Source organism: Protopterus annectens, chromosome 3.part1, assembly GCF_019279795.1.
Source record: "Protopterus annectens isolate FY-2018-M chromosome 3.part1, PAN1.0, whole genome shotgun sequence".
Classification (NCBI taxonomy): domain Eukaryota; kingdom Metazoa; phylum Chordata; order Ceratodontiformes; family Protopteridae; genus Protopterus; species Protopterus annectens.
The window spans coordinates 132,542,355-132,558,869 of record NC_056732.1 but is presented as its reverse complement, the minus strand read 5'-3'; the positions used below and the strand labels follow the sequence as shown (position 1 = coordinate 132,558,869).

At 39.5% G+C, this 16,515-nt stretch overlaps 1 protein-coding gene across 3 annotated transcripts in view; it reads left to right on the top strand.

Moving 5' to 3' along the window:
• Positions 1-16,515, top strand: part of GADL1 (glutamate decarboxylase like 1) — a 1,864,133-nt gene that overhangs the window by 653,806 nt on the left and 1,193,812 nt on the right. The gene's annotated exons all lie outside the window — the stretch shown is intronic.

The window sequence follows — 16,515 nt, the reverse complement described above, 5'->3', positions numbered from 1 at the left end:
CCATTCCCAATGAAAATGAGAGGGAGGTTTGTGCACACTGAATGTGGCTGTAATTAGGTTTAAAGACAGAGCAGAACTGGAAGGTTAACAGTAGCCTATAACATACATTGCCTGTCCCCAGTCATCATTTATCAAGGGTCTGAAAGCCTAACCTGCAACAATGTATTTCATGTTAGGATTTTCCTGATATGCATAGGAGGTACCTGCTATACTGTACTTTTCTGGCTGCACCTCACTGTTGTGGGCAGTGGCATGGTCACATTCACATGATCAGTCAGGAGTACTTCAGCATTTTAACCCAGACATGTGTGCCACGATCCAGTTAGGTAGAGAGACAAGTGAGGCATCAGACAGTACCGGCACACTGTTCACTTACTGTCATCATGAGGACCCTCAGTGAAAAATGAGTGGGTGTTGGTTTTACAGCACAATGCATGAACTGCAATAACAATTGTATGTTGTATGGTCTAAAAACGAGAAAAATGTTCATGGTGGCCATGGTACCAAATTGATAAAGCAGCACAAAAATAAGCAGTGTGGTCCTGTCGTATAATCACATGAAGTACAAACACTTGGAGGATTAATTAGTTATAAAGTTTGTCTTCAATGTCTTGTTGCAAGACTACATAAGAAAGGTTGTAGTTTGTATCTGAAATACTGTTAGTGTTTCAAAGATATATGCACGTATACATGTAGATGCATGCGCATGCATGCACATGCGTGCGCACACACACACACACACACACACACACACACACACACACACACACACACACACACACACACACACACACACACACACACACACACACACACACACACACACACACACACTCACTCTCATTCAATGTTTATAGCTGAAAGACATATTCCTGCAAAGGATCAGGCACTGAAAATGTGTAGACAGACAGGTCTGAAGATAATGTGCTGACTTTGTATTAATACAATAAAGTATTTTAATACAGAATCAAAAAGGTTTACAATGAACAGAGCAACTTGTCTTTTGAAAGATTGCCAACCAACACTGCCTGCACCTGGTTTGTCCATTGTTTCTGCAATTTTATTTGTATCGTCCTTATACAAAATGCACATCCAAAAACCTATTTGGAAAGAAAAAAAGAAAAAAATGTATTACAAAATGTCAGAAAAACCCAGAGGGGGTAGAATATTGTGACAGGCAATCTAGATGTTCTGTGTTACAGAAAGTCTTCCATCTCCTCATTCAAAGTCATTTTGTTGTAGATAAATGAGCTAGCTATCAGTTTTAAAGGGTACTATTTAACACCCCTCGCTGACACTCCCTACTGGGACTGCTGTAACTACAGAAAAGCAATCTGCACATGTATGGCTATCAAGCAAATGTCACAGCTTATCTGCTTGTGAACTGTAACATTTTGTGGGATTTGCCTTTGCTTACTTAGAGGACATTTATTTAATAACATAGAGAAAGGTAATGTAGCATGTAGTCTCATCATCTGTTGCAATTTTTGGAGTAAAATACAGCCACTAATTGACTGCATTTTGCTTTACTATTTATATATTTTGTTAATGGAGTTTGTCAGGTCAGTTTCTCAAAGACATTAGCTTGTGTCTCTCTGATGGACTGTGACAACTGCAGAAGTGCCTTGAGATCACTGACTAATGTATAACAGGAGGCAGAGTAAGCAAGTCACAGGAAGGTTAGCATATTATCTAATGAGTTTCACAGCACATGGTAAACCCGATCCAAAGAAACACTGCCTGCAGGAATTTCATGCCAGTCAGAGCAGTCTCGAAGAAGGGCCAGTGCAGGTTGACCTAAGAGTAACATGCATGAGTAGTACTAGGAAGGGAATTTCAATGCTTGTATATAAGCTTGCAACTCTCCCATCAAAGCTGCAAAACATACTTTGAAACACAAGATAAAGGTTCAAGGAAAAATATTTTTATTGGAAAATGATAAGGAAAACCTTTGTGAACAGTTCTTTGGTATTAATGCTCTTTGTGGGTTTTTTGATGAACAAAGGCATTTATTTTGTAATATTTTGGTGAAAATGTACATCTGTTTTGTAATTATTTTCATTCTCTACTAATTTCAACATTGTTCAGGTTTGTTTTGTGGTGTTGAGGTGGTGGTGCTGCGGTAGTGTTGTCGCCTCCCAGTATGACATTGTCCTGTTCAGTTCTCAGCTAGAGCATCTTCTGTGTGGAGACATGCGTGAATGGGTGTACCTTCGTTGAAGGTTGTGCGTCAGAGCTGGCAACTCGGCATGTAAAAATCTACTGCCAATCATTAGCGGACCGGAGTTCCTCTGTGGCGACCCCTAACTGGGAAAAGCCGAAAGACACAACAATGACATTCATTAAAATATTTTTTTTCTAAAAAAAGAAAATAAATTGTAAAAAAGAATGTCCAGTTGTTAAATGCTGTGAAGCAAATAACTAGGGAACAAAACACTTTCCAAATCCTAACAAACTGTGAATGGAAAGATTATATTCCAAAGCAAATATTTCATACTCTGTGTCTGTAATTAATATCATCAGATAGGCTGGTTCACAATACAGTACTGACATTATTCAAATTAAAGGGAAGCAGTGACAATACCAGACTATCTGTCTGACAGAACAGGAAACAAATCCAGTTTTACAGTCCTACAGTTATGGCATTACATGAATGCCTCAATCTTCAAATTTTGTGGATTAAATGTCAGATTTTGCATGTTAATTCAGATACATCTTATGATTCAGTAAGTTGACAGAATTTGTAGAGAATTTCCTATAAGGTGAACAGATGACCACTTCATCAACTCTTGGCTTCATGCACTTGGAACAACCCTGATAAATAAGTCCTGGAAGATAATCTCTACTAGAACCAATGGGATTGTTCACCCTTAGAAGACTTGTGCAGTATTACAACTGCATAAAATGGGATGTAAAGTCATGATGCAAATAAATTGAGCTTAGTTAGCATTATCTGTTCTGGTGCAGCCTATCTTTGAAAGGGGTGTCAACAATACAAAATTAGAAAATGACCTAGTTGTTTGTAGCAGCTGCACACAGAATTTTGAAACTTGGTCAGTCAATAGCAAATGTTTATAGAATAAAAATAATGCAGGGAAAAAAGTGTATATGTGAAGAAGAAACGTATCCAATTACAATGGCAAAGTGCATGATTTGGTGGGAAACCTATATTCATTAAGGCTGGTGTGGCCAATACCTTACACCATAAATGCATTCTTGACAGAGTCTACAGAAATAATGAAATTTTAGATTTGTAAGGAAAAGTATTTTTGTGTACTGGGAAGTAGGAGGACTTTTCTGAGTCAAGGCTTAATAAAAGGTCAGCAAGAAAATAAAATACACTAATTTATTATTCTTTCTAACAACTAGAGGACTTCAGGAATATTTTTATATTGAAAGATATTTTTTGTGATTTTTTCTTTTTGGTCTCATGATTCATCCATCACTGATGTCCATGCATTACTCCATTAACTCCTTCAAACTGTCTTGTAACCCTTCATGTAAGGGATAGGCTCAAACTTGTTCTGCTTGACCCCCAAGGTGGGCCATCCCTCTCAGGAGGGTACGTCCTTGCAGTGTATGACCTCTGCGTGAAGCAGTTCCCCTTACTATGTACAGTATTCTTTAATTAGGTGGTGCGTGCATGGTACAGACATCACTACTTTTAATGACTTGCTCATGCCTCACATGGGCTACAGTCAGCAAGTACACTTGATTCTCTACCAGAAGAGATTCCCATTTGCCTGTGAGTCCCTCCCTTGCTCCCCTCCAGGATAAGCATCTTCCCTACCTTGCCAGAAGCCACCTGGGCTGCTAAGTAAACTCAGCTAGCTTGGGCCATAGTGAGGGCTTTATCCATGTAACTCACCAGTGCAGCTCTGAAATGAATTTGTTTCAATAAGAACTGGGTTCATACAGAGATTCAGAAAGAAACACTGCTTGCTATTAGCCCTTTTCATGTTATGGGAATAGCTGGGTATTCTGTTCATGATTCATAGGTTTATAGGTTCATAGGAGATTATTAGGCTAATGGCTCAAGAGCCCTTACAAGCTTAGCCAGTTTTACCCAGTTTATCCTTGGGGAAAGATAAGAGTCAGCAAGTGGGGTTTTGACAATTTTTACAGACTGCTTCTGCCCATAAGGGACATGGGTGCCACCCCAGGAGTGAATTTGCAATTTCCCATCCATTGGTCCAGATTGCCATTGAAGATAGTCAGGGTAGGGCTGTGCTTCACATGAATAGGAAGCCTATTCCAGAGGACAGGCAATCTCTGAGACACATCTGTCTATTCTGCACAATCCGTTCATGTCAGAGATTAGGTTTAGGTCTTTGGAGTGGGTAATCCTTGTGCATTTAGTTTTGCAAATATGCAACATTTCCATCTGTGTTAGGTCAGGCAAAGATCACCCCTCAGTAATCGGTAGGAATCTGAATACAGTGATAGGGCTTTTAAGTGGTCCCCATATCACATGATGGTTATACCCTGTATTTTCTTTTCTTTGGTGAAAAACCTCTGAGGACACTCCAATTGCTGCAGGCATCTGGAGAGGTACATGCCAAATGGTGCAGTTAGTGGTCTGATGAGGGCTGAGTACAGTGGTACTATGCCATCCTTAGATCTGGATTCCATGCCTTTACTTATAAGCTGCTCCACATAGAAGGATTTCCTCACCACCGTGGACATGTGGTGGTCAAAGATCAGATTACTATCTGTCTGAGAACCCAGATCTCTCACCACTGCTTCCACTCTTTGGGGGGTGCTATCAATACTGTAATTAGCAGGAGCATTTGATTTCCCAAAGGATATTATTATCTACTTCTTCACATTTAGTTTGATGACTTGGCTCTGATGCCAATCATTAGTCTGTGTCAGACCTTTCTGTAGAATGTCAGCATCATTTGGGAAGTCAATGATGGCCCCCAACTTGCAGTCAACAGCAAAACTGGTGAGTCATAGACCATCATTTGATTACTTAGCAAGGGTGTAAAGGACTGAAAAGAACATCTAGAAAATCAATGACATGCATTATTTAAACGGTATTGTACAGGATATTAATAAATATTGTAGAGGCCTGCATCATATATAGGTCAGATTACTCCAGCATAGATGCATATTAACAATTATGATGTTATCCATTTCTTCTGGTTGGTATGGAAGTCACTAGGCATCTGCCAAATACTTATAAAGTCCAACAATGTATCTTGATAATATTTGATTATGCCTGATACCTCTCGAGAGCAGTAGTGTTGAAATGGTAATTGCAAATCATATAGCACTACTGGTTTGTTTGAAATAATCAACAGGCTTACCACTGTCAAACTGCCTGACCACACTATCCCAAAACTCAGTATACTAAAGCAAAAGGCAGCAAACTATAGGCTCTTTTAAAATTTCTTTTATTCGGGTTGCTGTACCCCTGATGTTGGGGCTTTGCATCCCTAGAGCTAGTGATTAGGCATTTATTTATGTATTCTTTGTTAATTAACTGCATTAGTCACACTATTTATTTATTTATTTATTGCATTTGTTTACCGGGATAAGTCCACTGGGCCTAAAAGAGCCCATTTTCAGTGGAGGCCCGGGGAGAAAAGCTCCAACGAGATACAGAAAAAATATAAACATTAATTAGTACAGAAGCAGAAACAGTGTTACAGATAGTAAATATAGTAACATATACAGAATATATACATAAAAGCAAGAATCTAAAACGGTGTTCAGATACAGAAACAAAAGCATAGACAATAATAAATGTATAAAAGAATGCTTACACAATAAATCCACCACCAATGCCCTACCAAGTAAAATATGAACAACATCCTTAACCACCACCACCACCACAGACTTATGATACAGAACCACAATGGCAGACTGGCAATCAGTCCCCAAAGACCAAATCACCCCCCCACCACAAAACCTCCCATTGCAAACAAGAAGCAGAAGACATTTTGCCCACATCTAACAAACAGACAATATCAGAAGAAAAGGAAGAAATTCAAGAATGCATGATACCATTTATATTACAAAAAACAAAGACAGGTCAGCCATCAGTAACCAAACTACAATCATCATCCAAAGCCCTTTTAGTGCATTTAAGCCTTAAAAACCTCCATTTGGAACCTGACGTCTCTGACTGGGACTCAGGCAGATCAGAACTAACATCTGCAGACACCCCATGCAACCTCCTATTGGAGTCTAACATTTCAGTCCCCATAGGAACAACATAGAAAAATCGGTGAAAGGGGAATCCAGGTAGAAAAGCCAGTAACTACAGGGCCTGGTGAGCTAATAGGCAAAGAACTCACCTCAGAATCCCCAGATGGAGTAACAGGTACTGAAGCTGGTAAAGAAGGAAGTAGTGGGTCAGGAATGGGATCCACAGCCTGCTACAAAGAAACATCAGCAGGCACAACACTAGAAGCTATTTCAGAGCCAGTAGCAGGCAAAACAATAGAGGTCTCAGCTGAAGTAGATGCTGCAGGGGGCACAGTAGGACAACCAGTCCCCAAAAGAACATAAACACAAATGACACCACTGTGGACAAGCCCTAACAAAATGGCGAGACAACCCACAATTAGTATGTCTCCTACATGCAGACACCAAATGTGAGAAGTCACTGCAAAGGAAGCATGATTTAGGCTGTCCTGCATATCTCAAAATACCCCTTTGACCAGCCAAAACCAGGCCAATGGGAAACTCCAGTATCTAGCACATATAAGGCAACCCAAGCTTTCCAGGCCCCATCTCAAGTGCCACAGCATCAGTATCAAAAAACTCTCTCACAGAAAAGAAAAACAGCTGCACAATGTGAGAGTAAAAACTCTTTAACATGAGCCTCAGTAACATAAAATGAATGAAAATACAAAATAATTACGTGTATAATGAATATCTGCTTCAGGCAACACATAGTCAGACTAAGGCTTCTGAGAATTATGCTTAGAAAAAATGGAAATAGAAGCAGCCTGTTGAGTTTCAAACTAAACATCAACAAAAAACAACCCTTCCCCAATGAATAATAACACACAAAGACTGAACTGAAATAGACAAAGGCTTTAACAAAGAATGCCAAATAAACTTACGTGATAAATGCTGAACTGAAGCAGATTTTAAATGCACCGAAGGTTTAGAAACAATGATTGCCTGTCAATTACACCCAAGTTGACTTCCAGAAACAGAAACTGTCATTTTTACCACAGCAGCATAGTATTTAGCTTTAGAAACAATAGTAGAGGGAACAGAAGTTACAGCACTAGTAGAAGTAGCCGGCTTTTCCACTCAAAACAGTAACACTGAAGAGGATGTCAAACCACCCACCACTACACATGCACATAATACCACTACTCATGCACATAATACGCATCCACACATAAATCAACATACATGGAAGTTCTCTCAAAAAACTACACCACAGACCTCCAAAACAAAAGACTGCTACAACTAACACAGTTCCCACAGCAGCCAAGACACATATCAACACCAGTGTCTCACCTACCAAACCCTTAAGGCATTAACACTCAAAAAACAAATTTATTTGTAAGTGGAGACTCCATAGTGAGACGCACGGATGTCCCACTCATTAGGTTCCAGGATTCATCAGATCATGCATGCACTCAGGTCTCTCAGCATCAAGTACCATTATGACTCTGTCATAGTTCATGTTGGAGTCAGCGACCTGAGATGTACCTCACTGGACTATACAAAGAGAGACATGATTGAGTTCTCCAGGTATGTGTCCCAGGCAGGTATGTCCCTAGTCTTGAGCAGCATATTACCCTCAACTAGAATGATGCTACAGTATAAAGAAAACAACGATCAATTTCAATAATTGGCTTAGTTTTCAGTGTCATTCAAAGGGGATTCAGTTTCTGTCAACCTGGCATAACATGGTCGACAAACCTTGCTGCTTTGTTTGCACCTGGGACCACTAGGCTTTTGGCTGCTGGCAACAGCTCTTGCCTCCCCCATAGTGCCTTTATTTTAGGCAAGGTCTCAAAAACAAAAGTGCTAATGTGAAAATTGTCAACCATAACAAAATAAGGGTTATACTGCTAAATGCTAGGATCTTAAACTAAAAACTGCACACCCCGGAACCTGTTTTGTCACTGGAGGATGTAGCTGTCTTTGCAATCACAGAAACCTAGTTCAAGGCCTTAGAGAGTACCCCAGCCTTGCAAAGCTACAATGCCTTCCACACCTTCAGAGAGAATCAAAGAAGGTGGTGTTTCTATCTTTATTAGAGATAAATTCACCTCCCATCTAATTAAGCTGGACAACTCCATAGAGTTTCTCCTAGTTCAGATTATTGTGGGTAAGACCCCCATTTCAAGTCATAGCTAGTTATAGATCCCCCTCCATGGATCATGATGCACATGAGACCTACTTGACAAAATTGGAATCAATCCAAATATTGACAAACACTCTGGTCATGGGGGATTTCAATTATCCCACCATCAACTGGGAAACCTGCTCTAACCCTAACTCACTAGAGCATAAGTCCCTTGACTTTGTTAACTCAAATGCCCTGGAACAAATTGTTCAAACCCTGACAAGAGGAACAAACACACTAGATCTGGTCCTCACTAACATGACAAACAGATGTACTTCCGCAGCTGTCAGACCCTCATTAGTTAAATCTGACTACAATTCAGTCACCTTCCAACTGGCACTAACACCAGAATTCACTAAGGGCAATGTCAGACTACAAAACTCCACCAAGGCAAACTACACTCTCCTAGGGAAGGTATAAATGCATCCCAAGCCCCACCCCCAGATGGAGGTGGTAACTACACCAGAGCTTACACTAAAGCCCTGTACAATCACTTGTATAAGTGTATAGACTTGGCTGGTAAGAATCAAAGCCAGAGCCCCAAGTAAAAACAAGCTGCCCTGGTGGACATTCATCATCAACAAACTTTATAATGAGCAGAAATAGTTGCTGTCTAAGAAAACTAAGGTGAGACCCCAACAATGGAAAAGCACCCTCCTTAGCCTCAACAGGCAAATAAGACAACGTCAAATCCTCGAAGGGTAACTTTGAGAAAAACTTAGCAAGCGATCACAGCCAGAGATAACCATAAGGCCTTTTACAGCTATGTAAGTAGCCTAAAAGGTAGGACCCCCGGCATGTGCTGAACTAGTGACTAATGGAATCGCACACACTGATCCCGCAAAGATAGCAAACCTGCTAGCGGACAGATTTGGTGAGAATTTCACTCCCTTATCCCCTCCAGACCTATCACAGACCTTGCCCCCATCTTTTCCCCTACCCTACATATCCGAAGAGCAGGTCATTAAAGCCATGCCTAAGGCAAAAAACACAGCCTCTGTGGGACCAGATGGCATCCCAGAATGTCTTCTAAACAAACTAAAACACGAAGTAGCATCACCATTAAGTACCCTATTCAATTACAGCCTAACCACAGGCTTTGTTCCTGCGGAATGGAGAACAGCTACAGTTATTCCTCTCCACAAAGCTGGCTTAGCAACAGACCCAGGGAATTATAGATGCATAAGTCTGACCAGCCTCATCATCATCATCATCGTCATGATTATTTATTTATTTATTGGCATGTGTTGACTGGTAAAGTCCACTGGGTCAAAAACCCATTTTCAGTGGAGGCCCGGGGAGAAAAGGTCCAGGAAAGATACAAAATATTAATACAAAACGTAAACATGTGTATAGTACAGAGACATAGTGTTGAGTTTTAGTACAGACTAACATTACAACTTTACATAACTTGCGTATATTAACATTCAAAAGAAATTGAACAAATATCATTTAGAAATCTAGATAAATTCAAGAAAGAAATTGTGTTGATCTAACAGTAGGATGTTCCAGAATTAGTGCAAGAGAAGTTAGAAAGGTGAAGTAAAATTAGAGTTTTTAAACTCATAATTGAAAGGGCTTGTAAAGAATTTCTAAGTAGTTTGCAAGATGTAAGTTTGTAGCAAAGAAGAAAAAAATAAAGTGGATGTTTAACTTTATTTATAGTGGCTTAGACATATATACACATGTGCAGGTATGATTGTTAAGGTAACGGCCTTTAAGTGTAGATTTAAATGTTTTTATAGAGTCTGATTGAGTGATTGAGGGAGGCAGAGCATTCCATAGTTTGGCAATGGTATTGGAATTCAGACTTTGTCCATCCCGTTTGTTGGGTTTGGTTATGCTTAAGAGTTGTTCATTACTAGATCGTAGATATATGGGTGTGGTGTATGGTTGTAGTATAATTCGAAGAGAAGGGCACTTGTCAGGGTTATTGACCAGTTTGTGACCAAGAGTTAGTTGGGTATAGGTTAGGTAATGGCGGAATTCAAACCAGCTCATTTCTTTAATGGCCAGGCAATGGTGTGTATGATGTGGCATTCTAGAGGCAAACCGTGCTATTTTATAGTAGCAAGACTGAATGATGTGTGGAGGTTGGTGAAGAGGCGGCTTCCATACAGGAGGAAAGGGAGTAGCAGACTGTCATGGACCTCATATATAAAGACATAGGTGAACTCCAAACCCTGGATCCAACCTAATTTGGCTTCATCAAGGGCAGATCTTGATGTTAAATCAGGTGGATTTCTTCGAAAATGTGAACAGGGCCATTGACAAGGGCAAATCTGTGCACACAGCACACCTCAAATTGGCAAAGGGCTTTGTTGCAAGATGGGTTACCAACTAGCTCACAAATCGGTCACACACTATCAAAGTAAGTGACTCCACACCAACCAGCAAACTTGTCACCAGTGGGGTATCACAAGGGTCAGTGATGGCCCCCCTACTGTTTGGTATATACTTCTCAGAAGTTCAGGTCAAAACTAAAGAGTTGTGGATGACTGCAAACTGGGTGCAATTACTGAATCCCCACATGATGTCGATATACTTCAGGAGGGTCTTAAGCAGACCAACGACTGGTGTCTTAGTCACGGTCTCAAACTCAGAAATGCAACATCATTCCCTTCAATAAAAACAATGTCCCTTCACACTGTCAAATTAACAACAATACCCTATGTGCCTACAAAGTGGTAAGATTACAAGTAGACTGTGACCTTAGCATTGACCACCATGTGCCTACTGTGGTAAGGAAGGCTTTCTATGTGGCACACTTATTAGCAAAGGCATTGCCTCTAGAGCAAAGGAGGTTATAACCCCCTATACTCATCACTAATCAGGCCGATAGCTGAGTATAATGCCCCTTTTGGCATGTACTGTACAAGGCAGCTGTAGCAATTGGAGAGACCTCAGGTTTCTAAGAAGGTCAAGGGACTCCAGCATGTGCCTTACACAGACCGACTAAAGGCACTGTCACTATACTCAGTATCATATAGACTTCTTATGGAAAACTTATGCCTGGCTTACAGAGCAATCTCTGACCCAAACCTAATGAGGTTGTTTTAAATCAAATGGGCCTACAGCTACCCATTCCAAAGACCTAAATATGGTCTGTGACTTAAATAGGATATGCTGGGGGGACAGATTTCTCTCCCAGCAACTGCCACATCTTTGGAATAGGCTACCAATTTATATGAAGCAGACAGCCTCTATGACACTGTTCAAAAGGAACCTGGACAAGTGGAAGCAGCATCATAAATTCTTATTGGGGATAGCACCCACAACACTCCTGGACATGGGCAGTCACTACTAAATACAATATGGCTTATTGACTAGAGTATCTGTGATATTACATTGGGATGAAATGATTAGGCTTGAAATGACTACCAGGTTGATAGTCTAGTAACCTCCTATGATCCTATGATCGTATTATCTATAGCTATAGATAATAGATATATGCAGTTGTGTTTAAGCAATACAAGACAGTAACAGGCTATACAAGTTGCATATTTTGATGCTTTTTTTACATTTATCTATATGTGTGTGTATGTGTCATACTTGTTAACCTGCAAACACTGAAAACTGAAACAAAGGCCCTTGAAAAGTAGGAACATCCAGCCAAAAATCTGAATTGCTACTTAGCATAAAACTTGAATACCAAATAACACATAACTCTTCCCACTTCCAGTAAAGGATACTACTCAGAAATACATGTTTAGTAGGGTTGCCAGCTTTCTTTGTGGCTAAAACCGGACTAAGGTCACGCCCCTTGCATCACCCATAACTCCGCCCATTCCCACCCCCTCTCCCATCCATGCCCCACCCATTGTGTGACCTCATCATGACACCAGTTGATGGGAACGCCCTCTTTTTCTGTTCTGGATGCCTGCTTTCAGCCGATTTCTCCCCAGTTGTCATAAACACTGTTAAAAACTCTCACTCTGCATACTGTTTTGTGCTTTATTCTACAGTGATTACAGATATTTGGATTTAATTTAAAACATTTATTTAAAATTTTATAGCACAAGCTACTGATACACATATGCTAAACAAAGCAATACAGTCTCACAATAAAAACAGACTTAGCATTAAAACTACTCTGCCTTTAAATCTCACATTCATCTAAACAGCATTGCACATTGTTTTCCCAAGTTTGGGATGATAACATTTTAAAATGTTCTAAGAAATGACAGTATTAACAACAATCATATCTTACATTAATAACACAGACCTGAAAATGTATAGCATGGTCTGAAAATACATGTTTAGTATAAAACAATACATAATGACACAAATGGTCTTGCAGCTTTTGAAAAATGAACCTATGCCTTTTATAGAAAGCTACAGAGCATATGCTTAATGTGGACAACTAATGGATGGTCAGAAACTAGCAGGGTCATCAGTTTACACACCTTTGCTATACCAATCTCAGCTCCGAAATGAGGGACAAGAGCAAACAAAGGCACAAAAAACTGCTCTTGTACATTTAGAAAGCTGCTAGAGTAATATACTGTGTTAACAGCATTCAGAAAAAAAGCATTGTAAGTCTGAAATTGAATTGTGTGTCATTATTTAGTGCAATGCTGTATGCTAAATCCAATCATGTTACTCTAGCAACGTTCGAGGTTTATCAGAGTAACCCCACTGTCCGCTGTATGCTAAATCCAATCATGTTTCTCTAGCAACGTTCGAGGTTTATAGGAGTAATCCCACTGTCCGCTGTACACTAAATCCAATCATGTTTCTCTAGCAACGTTCGAGGTTTATAGGAGTAATCCCACTGTCTGCTGTATGCTAAATCCAATCATGTTTCTCTAGCAACGTTCGAGGTTTATAAGAGTAATCCCGCTGTCCTCCTTTCCATTTTCATTTTTTATCTCTAAGTGCACATACGATGGAAGATCATTCTAGGGGTTTCTTCATGAATCAAGTGTGATACTGCCATGATCGTACTGCCAGAAAATGTCTTAAACATGCAAGTTATATCTATTTGTGTTTAAATATTTGGCACCTCAAGCCTTACTCAGACTGCTGTATGTATGTCATATGGTCTGGCTTCTGGTACACTGCTATACAATCTGAAAGTAAAGCCAATGGAGCTAATAACACAATATCCCATATATCACCTCTAGTTTAAATTTGAAACACTAAAGCTGAGATGTTATAAAGTGTCAGGGGTGATTATATTTAAGTTTGAACTGAATTGAAGCAGATCAAGTTATTTCATAAAACATGGTGCAGCTTAACCTTAAAAAGGCCCATTGATAGGTTTATGGCAGTTGGAAATTATGATTCTAGAAATTCTATTTTTTCCTGACTGCAAACAGAATGCAAGGAAGCTCGGAAAGGCAGAGTAAACTATATTTCTACATTTCACTCAGGAGGAAGGAAGCCATGCATGTTCAGACTCCTTGTTGATTTGTCAGGAAAAAAAACATGCTTTACACAGAACAGACCAAAATATGAGTCAATATCAGACATCATTTTGCAGAATCAGGGAAAATTGACAGCATCTACATGATATATTCCTTAACCTCCCATGCATACCTACACACACACACACACACACACACACACACACACACACACACACACACACACACACACACACACACACACACACTACCTTCATTGCTAAAGCTGCTTTCCCGATGCTGGCTTCTGCTGTGCCTTCCCCGTTTGAAGTTAAACAGTATCCAAAGTGGAACTGCTGATACTCGCTTAAATGCTGCCACTACGATCAAAGTTGAACTCTTGTTGCTCGCTTGCATTCTGGAAATGCTGCCTTCCTTAAATGCTGGCTTCTGCTTCCCGCTCGCACTACTGGAAGTAAGCTCCTTGAGCTCAATTCCGACAGGCTGGTAGCCCTGAGGGACCTGATGTCATTGCGCACATGATGACATCAGCGTCAGCGCCGCAAAATTTAAAAACAAAACCAAAGTCCGGTTTTGAATGGAATTTCTAACCAGACAACTTTTCAAAAAAACGGACATCTGGCATCCCTAATGTTTAGAGAGTAACAAAAATGATGGAAAAAATATAAGCACATGACCAAAGAACTAGTGTAAAATCTATAAACTTCAATGAACTGTATTTTAAACTTCTACCACAGAAGGTAATTTATTTTTGCTTCAGAAAAGGGGAGCTTTAAGATGTGTGTCCTCTTTCTTTAAACTATTCTTACCACTAGTATGATGACCATGTAGTGTGGTTTTCTATGTACTAGACAACTTTAAAAATACATGTAAGTGGAGGGGGTCAGAAAATTGTAAATTAAGCCTGAAAATAAGGACATACCTCCCAGAGGGGTAAATTAGACCTGAACATAGGAACATTCCACCAAAACAGGGGCAGTTGAGAGGTCTGTTGTGTGTGTGGTGTGTAAATGCGTGTGTGTGTGTGTGTGTGTGTGTGTGTGTGTGTGTGTGTGTGTGTGTATGTGTGTGTGTGTCTGTGTGTGTGTCTGTGTGTGTGTGTCTGTGTGTGTGTGTGAGTATATGTTTCTGCTGCCATATATAGTCCCGAAAACTCTGAGTAAAATTTGCATTACTTTAATACCAATGAAAAAGTACAGTCAGGAGTCAGGTTTCTAGTGCAGAGTGCTGGACTAGATCTGTCAGAATATAACCATCATTGAACACTTTACCTGAGTTTATTGGTATACAGTTTAAAGACCACTGGAAAAAAATTCTTGTAACATCAAATGTACTTTCTTGAGTCCCATCTATGTCACATTTTGTTGATGCCTGTCTTTCTTTCTAAATTTAACTCAAGATTTTCTCTGTCATACAGAGTCTATACTTAACTCTGCTTCTCTTGAACTTTCAGGTCAGAGGTCAGAGGTCAGTTATGTTAAGGATTCTTTTAGCAGTATGAATGTCTCAAATATCACAAAACAGTAATGGCTTGCGTTTACTTGTAATGTGCCCAGCACCATAAGTTCTGTAGACATATATTTCTTAGTACATTTATGTATAGCTTAGAGGTGGGTACAAAAGTCAAACAAAATAGCAAGAACAGCAGGTGTAATGCAACCAATATGAAAATTGTATTACATATATTAGACAAGTGCTTAATATTTACATATTCTCAAGTTTGCATGCTGCTGTTTTGACAGGAGATCTCAGATCAACTGTTATAATATGTTCATGGCTGTATAATATATGTGATTGCAAAGAATATTGAGTAAAAAGATCATGGCCTACATGCCTTTCAACCTGGAAATATCAAAAATGTGGACAACGGCCCATGAAAAATAGGTACAACTGGCCAATAATCTGGATGCTGATTAACATAAAATTTGCATACACAATTATGTAACCCCACCTGCTCCAGTGGAATTGTGGAATACCAACATGAAGATTGAAGTCACTAAATACTAAATAATGGCAACCACTTGAATTTCAGACTTCATATTCCTCAGAAAATACATAATAATGCAAAACCTGTTATTCTAGCAACTATCAGAGTTTACAGGAGCAATATTTAAAATCCGTCCCAATTTTTTGGCCTTTGTCCTACCGTTATTTTTGGCTTTGTTCAGATTTCTTGCTCTGAGAGATTGAGAGGTATGACTGAAACTCAAATGTATGGCATTATTTAGCGACTTCAATCCTCTCTGATTTGCTGTAAAACTGCTTATTTTATTTGAAACTCACGAAAATTATGAGGCAAAAATCTGGATATTCTGAAAAAATCTGGACAGTTGAGAGGTACGTTTGCTGGTACATTTGGTGCAAGTAAAGCATGAATTGCTCTTCTTTGCGTGAGTATCAAATAACTACCACACGCCATTTATTTACCCCATTTCCATTCCCTGATATTCACCCTTTTTATACTTTTAACTATTTTCTTGTGATAAAAATATGGATCACAGACACACTCAAGCATACAAAAACAAATGACGTTAGTGTTTATACAGTCATGAGCAGATGCAGAGCAAGTTACTCTCTAAATTTATGTTTTAATAGCAATGTTTACAGTTTGTCTTCTGTTGGGTGCCTGTTTTGGTGGGACTGCTGCACCTTAAGTAAACATAAAAGTATAATCTGCACAAGACATTTAGAAGGTCTCTGAAGTACATAAGCAAAATGTCATTCTTAACCATATGGTAGTTACAGTGAAACATACAGCAATAGTATAACTCACTCCAACTTGTTCAGTCCCTCCAAGTGAGCAAACCCCAACCCAAGACT